The sequence below is a fragment of the Prionailurus bengalensis genome, chromosome X (assembly GCF_016509475.1).
Source record: "Prionailurus bengalensis isolate Pbe53 chromosome X, Fcat_Pben_1.1_paternal_pri, whole genome shotgun sequence".
In the NCBI taxonomy this organism is placed as follows: Eukaryota; Metazoa; Chordata; class Mammalia; order Carnivora; family Felidae; genus Prionailurus; species Prionailurus bengalensis.
In genome coordinates, this window is record NC_057361.1 from 70,534,850 (window position 1) to 70,559,592 (window position 24,743).

The window sequence follows — 24,743 nt, forward strand, 5'->3', positions numbered from 1 at the left end:
ATATTCTATCTAACAAGGTTATTATTCAGTATGGTAGCAGAGATAAAGAATTTCTCAATGAACAAAAACTAAAAAAGCTCCCAAAAATGAAACCAACCCTACAAGAAATTTTAAAAGGGACTCTGAGTGAAAGCAAAAGACCATGTGAGAGTATGAAAAGTTGGAAGCAAAAAAAAAAAAACAGTAAAAAATATATATCTGTAAAAATCTGTCAAACGATTCACAAAATAAAATAATGACACCAGCATAAATATTGTGTGTGTGGTGGGGGGGGAGGGGAACAGGGGTAAAGAATGGTATTGAACTTAAGTGACCATCAACTTAATAGAGACTGCTATTTAGACAAGATGTTATATACAACCGTAATGGCAACTCACCAATAAATATGCAAAGAATAAAAAGAAAGGAATTCAAGTGTATCACTAAGAAAACAACAACAACAACAAAAAAACATGTAAGAGGAAGAGAAGAAAGGATCAGAGAAAAACTATAAACTCAGCCAGAAAACAAGTAACAAAATTTCAGTAAATACATTTCTTTCAATAATTACTTCAAATATAAATGGCCTAAATGCTCCAATCAAAAGACATACGGTGACATAATGTATTAAAAACACGACTTATCTATATTTCAGACCTAAAAACACCTACAGATTGAAAGTGAGGTGATGAAGAAATATGTGTCATGCAAATGAATGTCAAAAGTAAGACAGAATAGCAGCCCTTATATTTAACAAATTATATTTTATGACAAAGACTCTAACAAGAGATAAAGGATGACACTATATAATCATAAGGGGGACAATCCAGCATGAAGATATAACAACTGTAAATATTTATGCGCCCAACATGGTGAAACCCAAATAACATAAAATAATAAATAACAAACAAAGTAACTAGTTGATAGCAATGAAATAAAAGTAGAGGGCTTTAACACCTCACTTACATCAATGGACAGACCACCCAAACAGAATATCACAAGAAAACAGTGGCTTTGAATTATACACTTAGAACAGATGGATTTCACAGATATATTCAGAAACATTTTATCCTAAAATGGCAGAATACAAATTCTTTTCAAGTGCACACAAAACATTCTCCAGAACAGATCACATATTGGGCCACAAAACAAGTCTTAACAAATTTTAAAAGCTTGAACTTATTCCATGCATCTTTTCTGACCACAGTGTTATGAAACTAGAAATCAACTACAAGAAAAAAATCTAAAAAGAGCACAAATACATGGAAGTTAAATAAAATGCTACTAAACAATAAATGGGCCAACCAGGAAATCAAAGAAGAAATTTAAAAATTACATGGAAACAAATGCAATTGAAAACACAATAAGTGAAATTAGTCAGGGAAAGACAAAAATCATATGACTTCACTCATATGAAGACTTTAAGAGACAAAACAGGTGAACATAAGGGGAAAATAATATAAAAACAGGGAGGGGGACAAAACAGAAGAAACTCATAAATATGGAGAACAAAGTGAGGGTTACTGGAGGGGTTGTGGGAGGGGGGTGGGCTAAATGGGTAAGGGGCACTAAGGAATCTACTCCTGAAATCATTGTTGCACTATATGCTAACTAATTTGGATATAAATTTTAAAAAATAAAAAATAAAACATAATTAAAAAAAAACTATAGTACAAAACCTTTGGGAGGCAACAAAAGCTGTTAGAAGAGGGAAGTTTATAGCAATACAGATCTACCACAAAGAAGCAAGAAAAATGTCAAATACACAAACTAACCTTACACCTAACTGATCTAGAAAGAGAATAAAAAGAACAGGAAAAAAACAAAATTAGCAGAAAGAAAGAAATGATAAAGATTACAGCAGAAATAAATTATATAAAATAAACAAAAACAATAGAACAGATCAGTAAAACCGAGAGTTGGTTATTTGAAAAAACTTATTAAAGTTGACAAATATCTAGAAAGACTCATCAGAAAAAAAGGAGTGGTTTCAAATAAACAAAATCATAAAATGAAAGAGGACAAGTAACAACCAACACCACAGAAATATAAGCAGTTGTCAGAAAATATTATGAAAAGTTATATTCCAATAAATATGAAAACCTGGAATAAATAGATAAATTCAGAGAAATATATAATCCATCAAAACTGAAGCATGAAGAAATAGAAAATTTGAACAGACAGAATACCAACAATGAAATGTAATGAGTAATCAAAAAATTCCCAAGAAACAAAAGTCTGAGACCAAACAGCTTCACAGGAGAATTCTACCTAACATTTAAAAGAGTTAATACCTATTTTTTTCAAACTATTCCAAAGAATAGAAGAGAAAAGAAAATTCCTAAATTCATTCCATGAGGCCAGCATTACCATGATACCAATGCCAGATAAAGACACCAAAAAAAAAAAGAGAATTATAGGCCAATATCACTGATGAAGTTAGATGCAAAAATCCTCAACAAAATACTATCAAACCAAATACAACAATACATTAAAAGAATCATTCACCACTATCAAGTGGGATTTATTCTTGGGATGCAAGGATGGTTCAATATTCACAAATCAAACAATGTGATACATCACATCAATAAGAAAAGAATGAAAGCCATACAATCATTTCAATAGGTGCAGAAAAAGCATTTGACAAAGTATATCATCCACTCATGATGAAAACACTCAACAGAATAGGTCTACAGTGAACATACTTCAACATCATAAAGGCATCATATGAAAAACCCACAGCCAACATCATACTTAATGGTAAAAACTGTGAGATTTTCCCTTAAGGTTAGGAAAAAGACAGAGATATACACTATCACCACTTATATTCAACATAGTACTGGACGTTTTAGCCACAGCAATCAGACAACAAATATAAATAAAAGATATCCAACTTGGTGAGGAGGAAGTAAGACATTTATTGTTTGTAGATAACATAATACTACATATAAAAAACCCTAAAGACTCTATCAAAAAATTACTAGAACTGATAAATAAATTCAGTAAGGTCATAGGATATATAAATCAATGTACAGAAATCTGTTGCATTCCTACACACACACACACACACACACACACACACACACAAAATGAAGTAGCAGAAAGAGAAATTAAGAAAATAGTCTCATTTACAATTGCACCAAACATAATAAAATACCTAGGAATAAACTTATCCAAAGAGGTGAAATACCCTGTACTCTGAAAATTATAAAAATGTAAAAAGTCCTAGAAACATATAAACTCCCAAAACTGAAACAGGAAGAAATAGAAAATTTGAACAGATCCATAACAAATTAATAAATTGAATCAGTAATCAAAAATCTCCTGACAAACAAGAGTCTAGGGCTGGATGGCTTTCCAGAGGAATTCTACCAAACCTTTATAGGAGAGTTGACACCTCTTCTTTTGAAGCTGTTCCAGAAAAATAGAAATGGAAGGAAAACTTCAAAACTCATTCTGTCAGGCCAGCATTACCCTGATTCCAAAACCAGACTAAGAACCCACTAAAAAGGAGAACTACAGACCAATTTCCCTGATGAACATGGATGTATAAATTCTCAAGGAATACTAGCAAACCAAGTCCAACAATACATTAAAGGAATTATTCACCATGATCAAGTGGGATTTATTCCTGGAATGCAGGGCTGGTTCAATATCTGCAAATCAATCAATGTGATATATCACATTAATAAAAAAAAGTTAAGAACCACATGATCCTCTCAATAGATGCAGAGAAAGCATTTGACAAAATACAGCATCCTTTCTTGATAAAAACCCTGAAGAAAGTAGGGATAGAAGGAATATACCTTAAGATCATAAAGGCCATTTATGAAAGACCCACTGCTAACATCATCCTCAATGGGGAAAAACAGAGACTTCCCTCTAAGGTCAGAAACACAACAAGGATGTCCACTCTCACCACTGTTTTTTTTATTATTAATTTTTTTTACATTTATTTATTTTTGAGAGACAGAAAGAGACAGAGCACAAGTGGGGGAGGGACAAAGAGAGAAGGATACACAGAATCTGAAGCAGGCTCCAGGCTCTGAGCTAGCAGCACAGAGCCCAATGCAGGGCTCGAACTCTCAAACTGTGAGATCATGACCTGAGCCAAAGTCAGACGCTTAACTGACTGAGCCACCCAGGCGCCTCCACTCTCACCACTCTTATTCAACATAGTATTGGAAGTCCTAGCGTCAGCAATATGACAACACAAAGAAATAAAAGGCATCCAAATTGGCAAGGAGGAAGTCAACCTTTCACTCTTTGCAGAGGACATAATACTCTATGTGGAAAACCCAAAAGACTCCACCAAAAATCTGCTTGAAGTGATCCATGTATTCTGCAAAGTCGCAGGATAAACCATGTACAGAAATCTGTTGTATTTCTATATACCAATAATGAAGCAGCAGAAAGAGACATCAAGGAATCCACTGCTTTGCAATTGTACCCAAAACCACAAGATACTGCACCAAAACCCATAAGATACCTAGGTATAATAACCAAAGAGGTGAAAAATCTATACACTGAACTGTATAGAAAGGGTATGAAGGAAATTGAAGAATATCCCCTCAATAACGGAAAAACATTTCATGCTTGTGGAGTAGAAGAACAAATATGTTACAATGTTGATACTACCCAAAACAATCCACATATTCAATGCAATCCTTATCAAAATATCACCAGAATTCCTTACATAGCTAGAACAAACAATCCTAAAATTTGTGTGGAACCAGAAAATACCCTGAGTAGCCAAAGTACTGTTGAAAAAGAAAACCAGAGTTGTAGGCAGCGCAATTCCGGACTTCAAGCTGCATTACAAAGCTGTAATCATCAAAACCGTATGGTACTGGCACAAAAACAGACCCATAGATCAATGTAACAGAATATAGAACCCAGAGCTGGACCCAAAAATGTATGACCAACTTATCTTTGACAAAGCAGGAAAGAATATCCAATGTAAAAAAGACTGTCTCTTCAGCAAATGGTGTTGGAAAAGTTGGACAGTGACATGAAGAAGAATGAACATGGACCACTTTCTTACACCATACACAAAAATAAAATAAAAATGGATGAACGACCTTAACATAAGACAGGAAGCCATCAGAATCCTAGAGAAGAAAACAGGCAGCAACCTCTATGACCTCAGCCACAGCAACTTCTTTCTTGACATTTCTCCAGAGGCACAGGAAACAAAAGCAAAAATGAACTATTGGGACCTCATCAAGATAATAACCTTCAGCACAGAGAAGGAAATAATAAGCAAAACTAAAAGGCAACTAATGGAACGGGAGAAGATATTTGCAAATGATATATCAGATGAAGTATTAGTATCCAAAATCTATAAAGAACTTATCAAATTTAACACCCCCAAAACCCTCAAATAATCCAGTGAAGAAATTGGGAGAAGGCATGAATGGACACTTTTCCAAAGAATACATACAGATGGCTAAAATACACATGAAAAAATGCTTAACATCACTCATTGTCAGGGAAATACAAATCAGAACCGTGATGAGATACCAACTCACACATATGAGAATGGCTACAATTAACAACACAGGCAACAACAGATGTTGGCGAGGATGTGGAGAATGAGGAACACTTCCGTGCTGCTTGTGGGACTACAAACTGGTGCAGCCACTCTGGAAAGCAGTATGGAAGTTCTTCAAAAAATTAAAAATAGAACTACCCTCCGACCCAACAATTACACTATTAGGTATTTATCCAATGGCAACAGGAGTTCTGATTCGAAGGGGCACATCCACTCCAATGTTTATAGCAGCACTAATGACAATAGCCAAGGTATGGAAAGAGTCCAAATGTTTATCAACTGATGAATAGATAAAGAAGATGTGGTATATATTTACAATGGATTATTACTCAGTGCTCCAAATAATGAAATCTTGCCATTTGCAATATTGTGGGTGGAACTAGTGTGTCTTATGCTAAGTGAAATAAGTCAGAGAAAGACTAATATCATATGATTTCATTAATATGTGGAATTTAAGATACAAAACAGATGAACATAAGGGAAGGGAAGCAAAAATAAGATAAAAACAGAGAGGGAGACAAACCATTAAACACTCTTAAATATAGAGAACAAACTAAAAGTTACTGGGGGATGGGCTAAATGGGCGAGGGACATTAAGGTGGACAGTTGTTGGGATGAGCACTGGGTGTTATATGCAAGTGATGAATCACTAAATTCTATTCTTGAAATCATTATTACACTATATGTTAACTAAGTTGGATTTAAAATTTTAAAATATAAAATAAATGTGTAATAGACTTCACTGTGAAGCCAAACGGTCCTGGACTTTTTTGTTGAGAGTTTTTTTTATTACTGATTCTATTTTGTTGCTAGTAATTGGTCTGTTTGAATATTCCATTTCTTCCTGATTCAGTTTTAGAAGGTTATATGTTTTTAGGAACTTACCCATTTCATCCAGATTGTCCAACTTGTTGACATATAACAATAGAATATAACCAGTTTCACTTGTTGGTTGTGGTGGGTGCTAAGGTAAAAGTTACTTAAGACAGCTTCTTTGTTGACCTAATTTGGCCTTAAAATGAGGCAAAAATTATAGAATGTTACACATAAGGAATCATATAATCCTAACTCTAATTTTGCAGATGAAACAGACTGGAACAGAGAGATTAAGTGATTTACCTAAGGTTGTTCAGAATCTTACATGTTAAGATTGGAGTTTGAACTCAAAATTTCTTAATAGAGTCATGTGTTCTTTAAATTGTCTCCCTATTCATAGCTTAATTTGAAAATGGAGATAGAATACAGGAAAAACAAGGGATGCCTGGGTGGCTGAGTCAGTTGGGCGCCTGACACATGATTTTGGCTCTGGTCATGATCTCAATGTTTGTGAGATTGAACCCCATGTTGGGCTCTGTGCTGACAGTGCAGAGCCTCCTTGGGATTCACTCTCTCTCCCTCTCTCTGCCCTTCCTCTACTCTCTCTCTCTCTCAAAATAAATAAATAATCATTCTTTAAAAAAGAATATGGGAAAAAATTACATGACTATTAAAATACTATCTAAATCAATCTTTATGTTTCCTAGCCCTAGGGTAGATTAGCAATGCTTAGTTTCTCTTGCAAAATACATCTCATGGAAGACACTCAGATATTATGGTTAGAAATCAAAACAAATTTGGGGCACCTGGTTGGCTCAGCCAGTTGAGCGTCAAAATACTGATTTCAGCTCAGATCATGATCTCAATGGTTGGTGAGATGGTGGGAACCTGGCCTAATGGTGTGGACCCTGGTTGGGATTCTCTCTCCCTCTCTCTCTCTGCACCTCCTATGCACTCTCTCTCTCCATCAAAATGAATAAACTTTAAAAAATTAAAAAAAAAGAAATTAAAACAAATTTTATCCTGAAACTGATAGCATTAACATACTTACTTCAATATGGTTATCCAGTTGGAGTTTAGGAAACAAAATAGACTGTGCTCCAACTGTGCCCCTTCTGGTAACAACTCATTGTGAAGCCAGTTATTCTCAGTTGGTGTTGATTGATTACAGTGATTATTGTCAGAGCAGCTAGGAGGAAAGGCATGTACTAAAATTACTATTCACATGTAAATATTTCTTTTACAAATATTACTTATTTTTCATTGATATTATTCCTTGATCCTTGTATTCCTAAGAGGTGTTCCAGAAACAGAAATTAAAATAAAATTAATTAATTCAGTTGGTGAACTGACTTACTGGACTGCATTGATCCTCATTCAGATGAATTGGGCAAATGGTTTTCCTTAAAATGTAATTCCTTGATTTCAAAGTGGCTCATAAATGAGGAAGGGTCCAAGAGGGAGCAGAGATGTTGGTGATGTTAGTGGACCTTGTTAGCTAACCAATTGCACAGACTAGTGACTTCTTTTAATTTTTTTTCCTTTCATTAAATCAGTTACTTTGTGTTATTGCAGCATGGTGAACTCTTCAGTTGGTATAACATTTTTATTTTTATTTATTTTTTATTTTTTTTTCTTACAAACATTACAATGTATTTTTTCCAATATATGAAATTTATTCTCAAATTGGTTTCCATACAACACCCAGTGCTCATCCCAAAAGGTGCCCTCCTCAATACCCATCACCCCCCCCTCCCTCCCACCCCCCATCAATGCTCAGTTTGTTTTCAGTTTTTAAGAGTCTCTTATGCTTTGGCTCTCTCCCACTCTAACCTCTTTTTTTTCCCCTTCCCTTCCCCATGGGTTTCTGTTAAGTTTCTCAGGATCCACATAAGAGTGAAACCATATGGTATCTGTCTTTCTCTGTATGACTTATTTCACTTAGCATCACACTCTCCAGTTCCATCCACGTTGCTACAAAGGGCCATATTTCGTTCTTTCTCATTGCCCTGTAGTACTCCATTATGTATACAAACCACAATTTCTTTATCCATTCATCAGTTGATGGACATTTAGGCTCTTTCCATAATTTGGCTATTGTTGAGAGTGCTGCTATAAACATTGGGGTACAAGAGCCCCTATGCATCAGTACTCCTGTATCCTTTGGGTAAATTCCTAGCAGTGCTATTGCTGGGTCATAGGGTAGGTCTGTTTTTAATTTTCTGAGGAACCTCCACACTGTTTTCCAGAGTGGCTGCACCAATTTGCATTCCCACCAACAGTGCAAGAGGGTTCCCGTTTCTCCACATCCTCTCCAGCATCTATAGTCTCCTGATTTGTTCATTTTGGCCACTATGACTGGCATGAGGTGATATCTGAGTGTGGTTTTGATTTGTATTTCCCTGATGAGGAGCGACGTTGAGCATCTTTTCATGTGCCTGTTGGCCATCTGGATGTCTTCTTTAGAGAAGTGTCTATTCATGTTTTCTGCCCCTTTCTTCACTGGGTTATTTGTTTTTCGGGTGTGGAGTTTGGAGAGCTCTTTACAGATTTTGGATACTATCCCTTTGTCCGATATGTCATTTGCAAATATCTTTTCCCATTCCGTTGGTTGCCTTTTAGTTTTGATGGTTGTTTCCTTTGCTGTGCAGAAGCTTTTTATCTTCATAAGGTCCCAGTAATTCATTTTTGCTTTTAATTCCCTTGCCTTTGGGGATGTGTCGAGTAAGAGATTGCTACGGCTGAGGTCAGAGAGGTCTTTTCCTGATTCCTCTAGGGTATTGATAATTTCTGTGGGGGGGCCGGGCCCCGGTGCCAGGCTGAGACCGGGTCGAGCAATGTTCCCCGTTGACTCAAGCCAACCTGGTGGTTCCCCCTCCCATTCCCCCACTTTCAAGGACATACAAAAGCCTTGTCAACGCTGAGAGAGTTAATTCCTAAAGTCTGTGGTCTGCAGGTGTTGACAGTAATGCTACCTCCCTTTTTCTACCCCTAGTCAGATAAACACAAACATGAAAACTGGGTTTTGCTAACAATCTATCAACAAGGTCTTGTGACCCGTTCACAAGGTTCACAAGTTATACAAAACTAAATGTTTTGGCTGGCAGTGATCATGTGAAACCTGTTTATTCTTAAAATGACCTGATCCATAAGAGTCTTATATTATAAAAAATTGTGTACAACAACAATAAAGCCGTCACTTGGGCCATCAGCCCAGGGGACCCTCCTGTTCCCAAACTTTCTCTTCTCTCTTTTTTCTTACATTCCCCTACCCTCAGGACCCTAACCTCGATGATTGTCGCGCCAGTCGCGACAAATTTCCTGTCTCACATTCAGGTCCTTTATCCATTTTGAGTTTATTTTTGTGAATGGTGTCAGAAAGTGGTTTAGTTTCATCCTTCTGCATGTTGCAATCCAGTTCTCCCGGCACCACTTGTTAAAGAGAATGTCTTTTTTCCATTGGATATTCTTTCCTGCTTTGTCAAAGATGAGTTGGCCATACGTTTGTGGGTCTAGTTCTGGGGTGTCTATTCTATTCCATTGGTCTATGTGTCTGTTTTGGTGCCAATACCATGCTGTCTTGATGATGACAGCTTTGTAGTAGAGGCTAAAGTCTGGGATTGTGATGCCTCCTGCTTTGGTCTTCTTCTTCAAAATTCCTTTGGCTATTCGGGGCCTTTTGTGGTGCCATATGAATTTTAGGATTGCTTGTTCTAGTTTCGAGAAGAATGCTGGTGCAATTTTTATTGGGACTGCATTGAATATGTAGATAGCTTTGGGTAGTATTGACATTTTGACAATATTTATTCTTCCAATCCATGAGCAGGGAATGTCTTTCCATTTCTCTATATCTTCTTCAATTACCTTCATAAGCTTTCTATAGTTTTCAGCATACAGATCTTTTACATCTTTGGTTAGATTTATTCCTAGGTATTTTATGCTTCTTGGTGCAATTGTGAATGGGATCAGTTTCTTTGTCTTTCTGTTGCTTCATTGTTAGTGTATAAGAATGCAACTGATTTCTGTACATTGATTTTGTATCCTGTGACTTTGCTGAATTCATATATCAGTTCCAGCAGACTTTTGGTGGAATCTATCGAATTTTCCAAGTATAGTATCATGTCATCTGCAAAAAGTGAAAGCTTGACTTCATCTTTGCCAATTTTGATGCCTTTGATTTCCTTTTGTTGTCTGATTGCTGATGCTAGAACTTCCAACACTATGTTAAACAACAGCAGTGAGAGTGGGCATCCCTGTCGTGTTCCTGATTTCAGGGAAAAAGCTCTCAGTTTTTCCCCATTGAGGATGATGTTAGCTGTGGGCTTCTCATAAATGGCTTTGATGATATTTAAGTATGTTCCTTCTATCCCGACTTTCTCAAGGGTTTTTATTAAGAAAGGGTGCTGAATTTTGTCAAATGTCTTTTCTGCATCGATTGACAGGATCATATGGTTCTTCTCTTTTCTTTTATTAATGTGATGTGTCACGTTGATTGATTTGCGAATGTTGAACCAGCCCTGCATCCCAGGAATGAATCCCACTTGATCATGGTGAATCATTCTTTTTATATGGTGTTGAATTCGCTTTGCTAGTATCTTATTGAGAATTTTTGCATCCATATTCATCAGGGATATTGGCCTGTAGTTCTCTTTTTTTACTGGGTCTCTGTCTGGTTTAGGAATCAAAGTAATGCTGGCTTCATAGAATGAGTCTGGAAGTTTTCCTTCCCCTTCTATTTCTTGGAATAGCTTGAGAAGGATAGGTATTATCTCTGCTTTAAACGTCTGGTAGAACTCCCCTGGGAAGCCATCTGGTCCTGGACTCTTATTTGTTGGGAGATTTTTGATAACCGATTCAATTTCTTTGCTGGTTATGGGTCTGTTCAAGCTTTCTATTTCCTCCTGATTGAGTTTTGGAATAGTGTGGGTGTTTAGGAATTTGTCCATTTCTTCCAGGTTGTCCAATTTGTTGGCATATAATTTTTCATAGTATTCCCTGATAATTGTTTGTATCTCTGAGGGATTGGTTGTAATAATTCCATTTTCATTCATGATTTTATCTATTTGGGTCATCTCCCTTTTCTTTTTGAGAAGCCTGGCTAGAGGTTTGTCAATTTTGTTTATTTTTTCAAAAAACCAACTCTTGGTTTCGTTGATCTGCTCTACAGTTTTTTTTAGATGCTATAGTGTTTATTTCTGCTCTGATCTTTATTATTTCTCTTCTTCTGCTGGGTTTAGGCTGCCTTTGCTGTTCTGCTTCTATTTCCTTTAGGTGTGCTGTTAGATTTTGTATTTGGGATTTTTCTTGTTTCTTGAGATAGGCCTGGATTGCAATGTATTTTCCTCTCAGGACTGACTTCGCTGTGTCCCAAAGCATTTGGATTGTTGTATTTTCATTTTCGTTTGTTTCCATATATTTTTTAATTTCTTCTCTAATTGCCTGGTTGACCCACTAATTCTTTAGTAGGGTGTTCTTTAACCTCCATGCTTTTGGAGGTTTTCCAGACTTTTTCCTGTGGTTGATTTCAAGCTTCATAGCATTGTGGTCTGAAAGTATGCATGGTATGATTTCAATTCTTTTATACTTATGAAGGGCTGTTTTGTGACCCAGTATATGATCTATCTTGGAGAATGTTCCATGTGCACTCGAGAAGAGAGTATATTCTGTTGCTTTGGGATGCAGAGTTCTAAATATATCTGTCAAGTCCATCTGATCCAATGTATCATTCAGGGCCCTTGTTTCTTTATTGACTGTGTGTCTAGATGATCTATCCATTTCTGTAAGTGGAGTGTTAAAGTCCCCTGCAATTACCACATTCTTATCAATAAGGTTGCTTATGTTTATGAGTAATTGTTTTATATATTTGGGGGCTCCTGTATTCGGCACATAGACATTTATAATTGTTAGCTCTTCCTGATGGATAGACCCTGTAATTATTATATAATGCCTTCTTCATCTCTTGTTACAGCCTTTAATTTAAAGTCTAGTTTGTCTGATATAAGTATGGCTACTCCAGCTTTCTTTTGGCTTCCAGTAGCATGATAAATAGTTCTCCATCCCCTCACTCTCAATCTAAAGGTGTCCTCAGGTCTAAAATGAGTCTCTTGTAGACAGCAAATAGATGGGTCTTGTTTTTTTATCCATTCTGATACCCTATGTCTTTTGGTTGGCGCATTTAATCCATTTACATTCAGTGTTATTATAGAAAGATACGGGTTTAGAGTCATTGTGATGTCTGTATGTTTTATGCTTGTAGTGATGTCTCTGGGACTTTGTCTCACAGGGTCCCCCTTAGGATCTCTTGTAGGGCTGGTTTAGTGGTGACAAATTCCTTCAGTTTTTGTTTGTTTGGGAAGACCTTTATCTCTCCTTCTATTCTAAATGACAGACTTGCTGGATAAAGGATTCTTGGCTGCATATTTTTTCTGTCTAGCACCCTGAAAATCTCTTGCCAATTCTTTCTGGCCTGCCAAGTTTCAAAAGAGAGATCAGTCACGAGTCTTATAGGTCTCCCTTTATATGTTAGGGCTGTTTATCCCTTGTTGCTTTCAGAATTTTCTCTTTATCCTTGTATTTTTCCAGTTTCACTATGATATGTCATCAGAAGATCGATTCAAGTTACGTCTGAAGGGAGTTCTCTGTGCCTCTTGGATTTCAATGCCTTTTTCCTTCCCCAGTTCAGGGAAGTTCTCAGCTATGATTTCTTCAAGTACCCCTTCAGCACCTTTCCCTCTCTCTTCCTCCTCTGGGATACCAATTATGCGTATATTATTTCTTTTTAGTGTATCACTTAGTTCTCTAATTTTCCCCTCATACTCCTGGATTTTTTTATCTCTCTTTTTCTCAGCTTCCTCTTTTTCCATAATTTTATCTTCTAGTTCACCTATTCTCTCCTCTGCCTCTTCAATCCGAGCTGTGGACGTTTCCATTTTATTTTGCATCTCGTTTAAAGCAGTTTTCAGCTCCTCCTGACTGTTCCTTAGTCCCTTGATCTCTGTAGCAAGAGATTCTCTGCTGTCCTCTATACTGTTTTCAAGCCCAGTGATTAATTTTATGACTATTATTCTAAATTCACTTTCTGTTATATCATTTAAATCCTTTTTGATCAGTTCATTAGCTGTTGTTATTTCCTGGAGATTCTTTTGAGGGGAATTCTTCCGTTTGGTCATTTTGGATAGTCCCTGGAGTGGTGCGGACCTGCAGGGCACTTCCCCTGTGCTGTGGTGTATAACTGGAGTTGGTGGGCGGGCCGCAGTCAGACCTGATGTCTGCCCCCTGCCCACCGCTGGGGCCACAGTCAGACTGGTGTGTGCCTTCTCTTCCCCTCTCCTAGGGGTGGGATTCACTGTGGGGTGGCATGGCCCATCTGGGCTACTTGCACCCTGCCAGGCTTGTGGTGCTGGGGATCTGGTGTATTAGCTGGGGTGGGTAGGCAAGGTGCACGGGGGTGGGAGGGGCAGGCTTAGCTCACTTCTCTTTCGGTGATCCAGTTCAGGAGGGGCCCTGTGGCAGTGGGAGGGAGTCAGACCTGCTGCTGGAGGGGTGGCTCCGCAGAAGCACAGAGTTGGGTGTTTACTCGAGCTAGCAAGTTCCCTGGCAGGAACCGGTTCCCTTTGGGATTTTGGCTGGGGGATGGGCGAGGGAGATGGCGCTGGGAGTGCCTTTGTTCCCTGCCAAACTGAGCTCTGTCGTCCAGGGGCTCAGCAACTCTCCCTCCCTTTGTCCTCCGGCCTTCCTGCTTTCGGAGCAGAGCTGTTAACTTTTGACTTCCCAGATGCTAAGTCCTGCTTGCTGTTGTAACACACTCCATCCAGCCTCTCCACTTTTGCAAGCCAGATTCGGGGCTCTGCTTAGCCGGGGGGCGCTCCTCTGCCCTGGCTCCCTCCCGTCAGTCCGTGGAGCGCGCTCTGCCTCGCTGCCCTTCCTATCCTCTTCTGTGTGCCTCTCATCTGCACTTGGCTCCGGAGACTCTGTTCTGCTAAACTTCTGGCGGTTTTCTGGGTTATTTAAGCAGGTGTAGGTGGAATCTAAGTGATCAGCAGGACGCGCGGTGAGCCCAGCGTCCTCCTATGCCATCTTCCTCCCACATCCCAGTATAACATTTTTAAACAGTGATTTAAATTGTGGGCATAATGATAGATATACTAATAAGTTATGCTTTTATGTACATTCCTCAGAAGCTTGCAGTTCTTTTAAGCCCTATCTCTTTCGTCATCCATAACAAATAATAAAATTTTAGAATCCTAAAAATGAGGACAAGGTAGTATATCTGTCATAACTGAGGCCAAAATTATAGATTTGACTCAGTAGGGAAAGGAGGCACAAAGAGAATTGAATACCTTTAACCAAGAGAGAGAGACAGAGAGGAGTAACACCACAAGTTCAGGGATAGGAACTTTTATTTAGGTGTTTACCATGATTTTATTACTATCCAAATAGAGGAACAAAATAAAGTATTTGTCATTCCAGTCCAAAATAGGCCTGGGATGTTTGAAAACATGTTAGAGTCCTATGCTCCATGTCAGCTGTGCCCTTGCCATGAACTAAGGTGTGGTACTTATAAGGATGCTGTACCAATAGCATAGTCATGATTAAACAGGTGATGTGAGTTCTCAGTCAATATGCCCATGTCTAGCCTTTTGTGCCTTCCTCTAATACATCCTTTTTCTCATTAGAAAATTGAAATGGCATTGTCATTTGAAGCAGTCCTATTGTGGCTCTGTAGCCAGTTAAATTGTCAGGCCCTCGTTGAAGGCCAGTATTTTTTGGCCAAGTACTGTTATTGCAAATTGTTGAATTAGTATAAAAACCATAGACCGGGTGGTCAATATAAAAACTAGACAGTGATGAGCAATATGATTATCTGTGTGCTTTCTCTTTTTCCTAATGAGGCTCATTAGAGGCTGGTATGTGTAAGGGATGATTTAGTGTTGAGCACGCCTTTCTAAATGTCCCTATTCAGTTGTCTCTTTGTAAAAAGACAAAAAAAATTAGAGGCCATTTTGTCTTGCTTCTTTTATAACATGAAAGATAAAATTTTCCTTTTTCTCTTTTCTAATGTTGTTAAGCAAGAATGGACAACAAGTTTAAAAGGCCCCCCCAAAAAAATGTTCTTACTTGCATAGTATTCCTATGAAATGATTTACCTTACATTTACTATACAAAGCATTTTCTCATAAATTGTGTAATTTGATCTTCAAATCAGCACTAATTTCATCATCAGAGTAACACTTTGAAGTGCTGTTAGTCCAAATTTGTAGATAAAGCAATTGAGACTCAGAAATATTAAATGACTTGCTAAAGACATAATTGTCTTTATTCCCTTTGTGCCTTCTTTGGCTACTGAGATGAATCTATATTTTTGGCCTCAGTTATGACAGATAAGGTAGGAATAAAACTGCTGGATTTCTACGTAAAAGGAAAAACAGAAATTCAGATCAGTGAAATACTTTAGATCATAGAAGTCTTGAGAAGATTCATTTGTCAGTTTAAGAAGCAAGTGGATACAAGGCTTTTAATATCTTTTAAGCAAATGTAGGACTTTTGAATGTAGTCTACATAAGTATATTCAAATCTCCATTTACAACTACCAAAAAATAATAGTGAAACGAAGCATTTTAAATCTTCCCATTCAGAATCAGTGCATGATATCCATGTTTTTTTAAGTATCTTATTTGAACAGAGAAATCACTATTTTGTACAGTCAAGAAACAGGTAAGGTCACATTCTTGGTCAGGCATCACTTGGCCTTTAGAGTAGGCAAAAATACTATTACTGCAATCCCAAGGGGATCTACTGTCCCTAATTTCCTTAGTGAAGGCATTTCCTTAGTTCACAAAGAATATTGAGAATGCAGCCAGTTTTCCCTTATGTGTAACTACTTTTGATATGGTGAATATACTGTTTTCTCATGACACTGAACCAATAAGGAACTTGGAAACTTTATAAATAGGGAGTATTTTTGCAGAATTTGGACTGGCAGTACAGCAAGTGTTCTGCAAAGCTATATGTATTACCTTTCAGATATATTTTGGCTTTGCTATTTTGACATTAGCTCCTCTCCTTTAATGTTTTGCAGTGTATTCTTTGAGGAGGAGGAAATCTATTTGATTTGTCTGATAGTAGAACAGATTTACTCAGGAAAGAAGCCATAGCAAACACCAAGCTTACCTTCTGAAGCAAGTGTGCTCAGATTTGAAAGAACACAAATTGATAGATGGCAAAGCTGAGGCATATGACTTGATATTTGGCCAAAATGAGAAATATGACAAGTATGTTTTAATCCCAACTCCCTACCTTTCTGTAGGGATGCTACCGTTAATGTAGCATCTGAAGTTCTGTATCTTTTACTGGTATCTTTTCCCCCTTCTCCACTTAAACTAAAACTTTAATGTCCTCTGCTTCAATCTCTTGGATAAGAAATTGATAAACCACCAGTAAATTGTTAATAAGCACAAATTGTATTTAATCTTTAATTCTTTAGACCTTCAGATTTGGGTATTAAGCCATAGGAGGAAGTGAAAATATTGCCCACTGTGACAAGCTATTAGCTACTAGGGAATTTGAGGGATGATGTGTGTTTTACATGTCCCTCATTTGACACTATATACAGGTATTTCCACTACTTGTAGATGTACTCTAAATTCTGGTGGAGATGGGGCGCCTGGGTGGCGCAGTCGGTTAAGCGTCTGACTTCAGCCAGGTCACGATCTCGTGGTCCGTGAGTTCGAGCCCCGCGTCGGGTTCTGGGCTGATGGCTCAGAGCCTGGAGCCTGTTTCCGATTCTGTGTCTCCTTCTCTCTCTGCCCCTCCCCCATTCATGCTCTGTCTCTCTCTGTCCCAAAAATAAATAAATGTTGAAAAAAAAATTTTTTTAAATAAAAAAAAATAAAAAAATAAATTCTGGTGGAGAATGTAAAAGCCAAGGGTGTTAAGGTGGTAAAGAGAAGAATTGGGAGATGTTTCTCAAATTAATGCTATTGATTTCAAAACATGAAAGATTCTATACTTACCCATATAATAATGATTTCTGGGATTAGTAGCACACAGACCTTCTGCAGAGTAGTTCTCACTGGGATAATTTACTTATTTTCTATGCTTACTAGAACACATCTAGTAAGTGCCATACTGAGACTTCAATTCAGGTCTTTGTGCCTAATTCCAAAGCAATTTTTTCTAATACATCAGAATTTCCACAAAGCATAAACCACTCTCCCTGCTCTCTATCTTCCATGTTTTTAAGCCCTCTGAATTTAATAGAAAACCCAGAAATAGACCCACAACTGTATGACCAACTACTCTTGTACAAAGCAGGAAAGAATATCCAATGTAAAAATGACAGTCTCTTCAACAAATGGTTATTGGAAAACTGGACAGCAACATGCAAAAGAATGAAACTGGACCATTACATATACCATGCACAAAAATACATTAAAAATGGATGAAAGGCCTAAATGTGAAACAGGAAACCATCAAAATCCTAGAGAAGAACACAGGCAGCAACCTCTTTGACCTTGGCCAGAGTGACTTCTTACTAGACACATCACCAGGGGCAAGATAACAAAAGAAAAAATAAACAATTGGGACTTCATGAAGATAAAAATCTTCTGCATAATGAAGGAAACAGTCAACAAAACTAAAAGGAAGCCTATGGAATGGGAAAATATATTTGCAAATGACATATCTGATAAAGGGTTAGTATTCAAAATAGATACAAGACTTACCAAACTCAACACCCAGAAAACAATCCAGTTAAGAAGTGGGCAGAAGACATGAAAAAATATTTTTCTTAAAAAAAAAATCCATATGGCTAACAGACACATGAAAAGAGGCTTGACATCACTCATTAACAGGGAAATACAAATCAAAACCATGATGAGATACTACCTCACGCCTGCCAAAATTAACAACACAGGAAACAACAGATGTTGGCAAAGATGTGAAGAAAGGGGAACCCTCTTACACTGTTGGTTGGAATACAAACTGGTGCAACCACTCTCAAGAATAGTATGGACAGTTCCTTATAAAAAAAAATAGAACTACCCAACCATCCAGCAATTTCACTACTAGGTATTTACCCAAAGATACATAAATACTAATTCAAAGGACACATGCACCCCAATGTTTATAGCAGCATTATCAAGAGGCAAAACTATGGGGGCACCTGGGTGGCTTGGTCAGTTAAGCATCCAACTCTTGATTTCAGCTTAGGGCATGATCTCACGGTTTGTGAGTTGGAGTTCCGCATTGAGCTCTGCACTGATTGTGTGGAGCTTGCTTGGAATTCTCTCTCTCTTCCTCTGTATCTGCCCCTTCAGTTCTCTTTCTCTCTCCTTCCCTTCCTCTCTCTGTCTCTCTCTCTCAAAATAAGTAAGAACACTTTAAAAAATAACCAAACTATGTAAAGAGCCCAAATGTTCATTGACTGATGAATGTATAAAGATGTAGCATATAGACATATACAATTGAATATTACTCATCCATAAAAAATAATGAAATCTTGCCATTTGCAATGACATGGATGGAGCTAGAGTGTATAATGCTAAGCGAATAAGTCAGTAAAAGAAAGACAAATGCCATATTATTTCTTTCATATGTGGAGTTTAAGAAACAAAAGAGATGAACATATGGGAAGGGGGAACAAGAGAGGTAAGCAAACCATAAGATACTCTTAATGATAGAGAACAAACTGAGGGTTGATGGAGGGAGATGGGTGGGGGAATGTACTAAATGGGTGATGGGCATTAAGGAGGGAATTTGTTATGATGAGCGCTGGGTGTTAGATGTAAGTGATAATTCACTTAATTCTACTCCTGAAACCAGTGTTACACTATATGTTTATTAACTGGAATGTAAATAAAATTTTGAAAAAGAAAAAGAAAAAAACTGTATAATCCCATTGAATTCAATTCTACTTATTCTTATGTCCTTCCTCCTGTCGCATCAGTCCACCTCTCTGGTATCTCATCTATTGTATATTTGACACTCTCATTTTCTTTACTTTATTGAGAGAGAGCGTGAGTGGGGGAGGTTGGAAAGAGGGAGAAATAGAGAGGGAGAATCTTAAGCAGGCTCAGTGAGGAGCTTGACACGGGTCTCGATCCCACCACCCTGGGATCACGACTTGAGCTGAAATCAAGAGTGGGATGCTCAACTGACTGAACCACCTAGATACCCCAACAGTCATTTTCTCATGAATAAACACTTCCATATCTATGTGCAAGGGATTTGGAACCAGATAGTTTGGGTTCAAATTCTGAATCCACCCACCACTTATTAGCTTTTTTTTTTATGTGAACTTAACCTGGATACTTAACCTCAGTTTCTTGATCTGTAAAATGAGGAGACCATTAGTTCCTATATTACAGGTTGTTTTTTGGATTAGATGTATCAAAATATGTAAATCACCTAGAAGAATTCCTGTAATATTTTAATTGTTCACTAAATGTTGGCTGATTATTATATTTCTTCCATTTTACTTTAATTAAAACATGAGTTTTACCTGAAAAGATACTTAAAATTATACCTTACCGCTGTTCTTCTTATTCTCAATACAGATGGACTCATGTACCTCTACGATCTTCACTGGACCTCAGGATTTCCCCATATGTTCATACTTCTTTCCTTCTGTTGTAAAATAACATGTTCCTGGTTTTATTGGTTATCCCTTTCTCTCCCATTTCTTTAGCAATATAACTTCTTTCTTTCCTGTATCTCTGATCGTTTCCTCTCCATTAACTCCTTACCTGTAGTCTGCAACTACCTCCTTCTTTCAAATATTCCCTCAGCTCTATTGGTTACTCAAATTTTAGTTCCATATCTATTCTTTATATCACTGTTAAACTTTTAAAAGGCATGTGCAACATGAGCTTTGCAGGTAGAGGGAAATATCCCAACCCCCTCTCTATTACTTACAAATTGGATAATCTTAAACATGTTAACATCTCGGAGCCAGTTTCCTCATATAAAAAATGGGTATGAGAATAACTGTCTCATTGACTTGTTGTAAGAATGAAATACTGTATTTAAAAAAGTTCTTAGTGTGAGTAACATGCTGCTTCTTTATCTTGGTGCAGTTATATAGGCATGTTCATTTCTGGAAAGTTCATTAACATGTACACAAATGACATTTGCCCTTTTTGGTATATATGTTATAACATATGTTATACTTTTATGTTTAAAATTAAATAGATGATAGTGTAGTTCCTGGCATGGAGTAAGTGCTCAAAAATTGTGGCTATTATAATTTTTATTACTAGTGATTGCAGTTTGAATTCCACTTCTATGACTAGTTCACTAATGTATACAATGTCTTTTCCTATTTAAAGAGTGAATAGGGGGATGAGGGGAAGATAGCAGCGTAGGAGGACGCTGGGCTCACCATGTCCTGCTGATCACTTAGATTCCATCCACATCTGCCTAATTTACCCAGAAAACCACCAGAAGTCTAGCAGAACAGACTCTCCAGAGCCAAGCATAGATGAGAGGCCCACAGAAGAGGGTAGGAAGGGCAGAGAGGTGGTGCGCACTACACAGACTGGTGGGAAGGAGCCAGGGAGGTTGAGGGGCCGCCAGCCCACCCGGCAAGGCAGAGCCCCTGAGTCTGGCTTGCAAAAGCAGAAGGGCTGGACAGAGTGTTTTCTGACAGACAGTAGGACTTAACATCTGGAATGTTATAAGTCAACAGCTCTGCTTGGAGAGTGGGAGAGTTGTTGAGCCCTGGAGGACAGAGCTCAGCTTGGTGTGGAACAAAGGTGCTGGGAAACGCCATCTCCCTTGCCCATCACCCAGCCAAAATCCCAAAGGGAACCAGTTACCATCACTGTACTTGAATGCACAGCACAAACACACAACGATGTGCTTCTGCAGATCCATCCCTCCTATGGGTCTGCCTCCTTCCTGGTGCTACAGGGCCCCTCCCGAAGCAGACCACCGAAGCCAAAGTGAGCTGAGTCTGCCCCTCCTGCCCCACTGCACCTTGGGGATCCACCCTGGCTAATACACCAAATACCATCAAAGCAGTACCACAAGACTGGAAGTATGCAACTAGCCCGGACAGGGACCAAACCACTCCAAAGTAAGTCCTGCCCCAGGAGCAGGGGAAGATAAGGTAAACACCAGTCTGACTGTGGCCCCAGCTATGGGCTTGGGGCAGACATCAAGTCTGACTGCAGCCCCACCCACCAACACAAGTTACTCCAGACAGCACAGGGGAAGAGCCCTCCAGTTCCCTGACACTCCAGGGACTATCCAAAATGATGAAACGGAAGAATTATCCTCAAAAGAAACTCCAAAAAGTAGCAACAGCTAATGAACTGATCGAAAACGATTGAAGCAATATAGCAGAAAATGAATTTAAAATAATGGTCATAAATTAATCGCTGGGCTTGAAAAAAGTAGAGGACAGCAGAGAATCTATTACTACAGAGATCAAGGGACTAAGAAACAGTCAGGAGGAGCTAAAAAATGCTATAAATGAGCTGCAAAGTAAAATGGAGGCGACCACAGCTCGGATTGAAGAGGCAGAGGAGAGAATAGGTGAATTAGAAGATAAAATTATGGAAAAAGAAGAAGCTGAGAAAAAGAGAGATAAAAAAATCCAGGAGTATGAGGGGAGACTTAGAGAACTAAATGACATAATTAAAAGAAATAATATACGCATAATTGGGATTCCAAAGGAGGAAGAGAGAGGGAAAGGTGCTGAAGATGTACTTGAAGAAATCATAGCTGAGAACTTCCCTGATCTGGGGAAGGAAAAAGGCATTGAAATCCAAGAGGCACAGAGAACTCCCTTCAGACGTAACTTGAAACGATCTGTGCAACATATTAGTGAAACGGGCAAAATACAAGGATGTAGAGAAAATTCTGAAAGCAACAAGGGATAAACATGCTCAAACATATAAAGGGAGACCGATAAGACTCATGACGGATCTGTCTACTGAAACTTGGCAGGCCAGAAAGGAATGGCAGGAAATCCTCAATGTGATGAACAGGAAAAAATGCAGTTGAGAATCCTTTTGCCAGCAAGTCTGTCATTTAGAATAGAAGGAGAGATAAAGGTCTTCCCAAACAAACAAAAACTGAAGGAATTAATCACCACTAAACCAGCCCTACAAGATATCCTAAGGGGGATCCTGTGAGACAAAGTACCAGAGACATCACTGCAAGCATGAAACCTACAGACATCACAATGACTCTAAACCCATATCTTTCTATCATAACAATGAATGTAAATGGACTAAATGCTCCAACCAAAATACATAGGGTACCAGAATGGATAAAAAAACAAGATCTATGTATTTGTGGTCTACAAGAAACTCTTTTTAGACCTGAGGACACCTTCAGATTGAAAGTGAGGGGATGGAGAACTATCTATCATGCTACTGGAAGTCAAAGAAAGCTGGAGTAGCCATACTTATATCAGACAAACTAGACTCTGAAGTAAAGGCTATAACAAAAGATGAAGAAGGGCATTATATAATAATTACAGGGTCTATCCATCAGGAGGAGTTAAGAATTATAAATGTCTATGTGCCAAATATGGGAGCTCCCAAATATATAAAACAATTAATCACAAACATAAGCAACCTTATTGATAAGAATGTGATAATTGAAAGGGACTTTAATACTCCATGTACAACATTGGATAGATTATCTAGACACAGGATCAATAAAGAAACAAGGGCCCTGAATGACACACTGGATCAGATGGACTTGACAGATATATTTAGAACTCTGCATCCCAAGGCAACAGAATATACTTTCTTCTCGAGTGCACATGGAACATTCTCCAAGATAGATCATATACTGGGTCACAAAACAGCCCTTCATAAGTATACAAGAATTGAAATTATACCATTCATACTTTCAGACCACAATGCTATGAAGCTTGAAATCAACCACAGGAAAAAGTCTGGAAAACCTCCAAAGGCATGGAGGTTAAAGAACACCCTACTAAAGAATGAATGGGTCAACCAGGCAATTAGAGAAGAAATTAAAACATGCATGGAAACAAATGAAAATGAAAATATAATAATCCAAACGCTTTGGGATGCATCGAAGGCAGTCCTGAGAAGAAAATACATTGCAATCCAGGCCTATCTCAAGAAACAAGAAAAATCCCAAATACAAAATCTAACAGCACACTTAAAGGAACTAGAAGCAGAACAGCAAAGACACCCCAAACCCAGCAGAAGAAGAGAAATAATAAAGATCAGAGCAGAAATAAACAGTATAGAATCTCAAAAATCTGCAGAGAAGATCAATGAAACCAACAGTTAGTTTTTTGAAAAAATAAACAAAATTGATAAACCTCTAGACAGGCTTCTCAAGAAGAAAAGGGAGATGACCCAAATACATAAAATTATGAATGAAAATGGAATTATTACAACCAATCCCTCAGAAATGCAAGCAATTATCAGGGAATACTATGAAAAATTATATTCCAACAAACTAGACAACCTGGAAGAAATGGACAAATTCCTAAGCACCCACACACTTCCAAAACTCAAACAGGAAGATATAGAAATCATGAACAGACCCATAACCAGCGAGGAAATTGAATGAGTCATCAAAAATCTCCCAACAAATAAGAGTCTCGGACTAGATGGTTTCCCAGGGGAATGCTACCAGACATTTAAAGCAGAGATAATACCTATCCTTCTCAAGCTATTCCAAAAAATAGAAAGGGAAGGAAAACTTCCAGACTCATTGTATGAACCCAGCATTACTTTGATTCCTAAACCAGACAGAGACCCAGTAAAAAAAAGAGAACTACAGGCCAATATCCCTGATGAATATGGATGCAAAAATTCTCAATAAGATACTAGCAAATCGAATTCAACAGCATATAAAAAGAATTATTCCCCATGATCAAGTGGGATTCATCCCTGGGCTGCAGGGCTGGTTAAACATTCACAAATCAATCAATGTGATACATCACATTAATAAAAGAAAAGATAAGAACCATATGATCCTGTCAATCGATGCAGAAAAAACATTTGACAAAATTCAGCATCCTTTCTTAATAAAAACCCTTGAGAAAGTCGGGATAGAAAGAACATACTGAAAGATCATAAAAGCCATTTATGAAAAGCCCACAGCTAATATCATCCTCAATGGCGAAAATCTGAGAGCTTTCTCCCTGAGATCAGGAACATGACAGGGATGTCCACTCTCACCGCTGTTGTTTAAGATAGTGTTGGGAGTGCTAGCATCAGCAATCAGACAACAAAAGGAAATTAAAGGCATTAAAATTGGCAAAGATAAAGTTAAGCTTTCACTTTTCGCAGATGACATGATATTATACACGGAAAACCCGATAGACTGCACCAAAAGTCCATGAATTCAGCAAAGTCGCAGGATACAAAATCAATGTACAGAAATCAGTTGCATT

The 24,743-nt window shown here is 37.9% G+C and overlaps 1 long non-coding RNA gene across 1 annotated transcript; it reads left to right on the forward strand.

The window, feature by feature from the left end:
* Window positions 1–4,222: 4,222 nt before the first annotated feature.
* LOC122477195 lies at window positions 4,223–24,743 on the forward strand. Its single transcript, XR_006295649.1, has 3 exons — window positions 4,223–4,307; window positions 21,297–21,300; window positions 24,686–24,743. It is a non-coding gene; the product is annotated as an uncharacterized LOC122477195 (long non-coding RNA).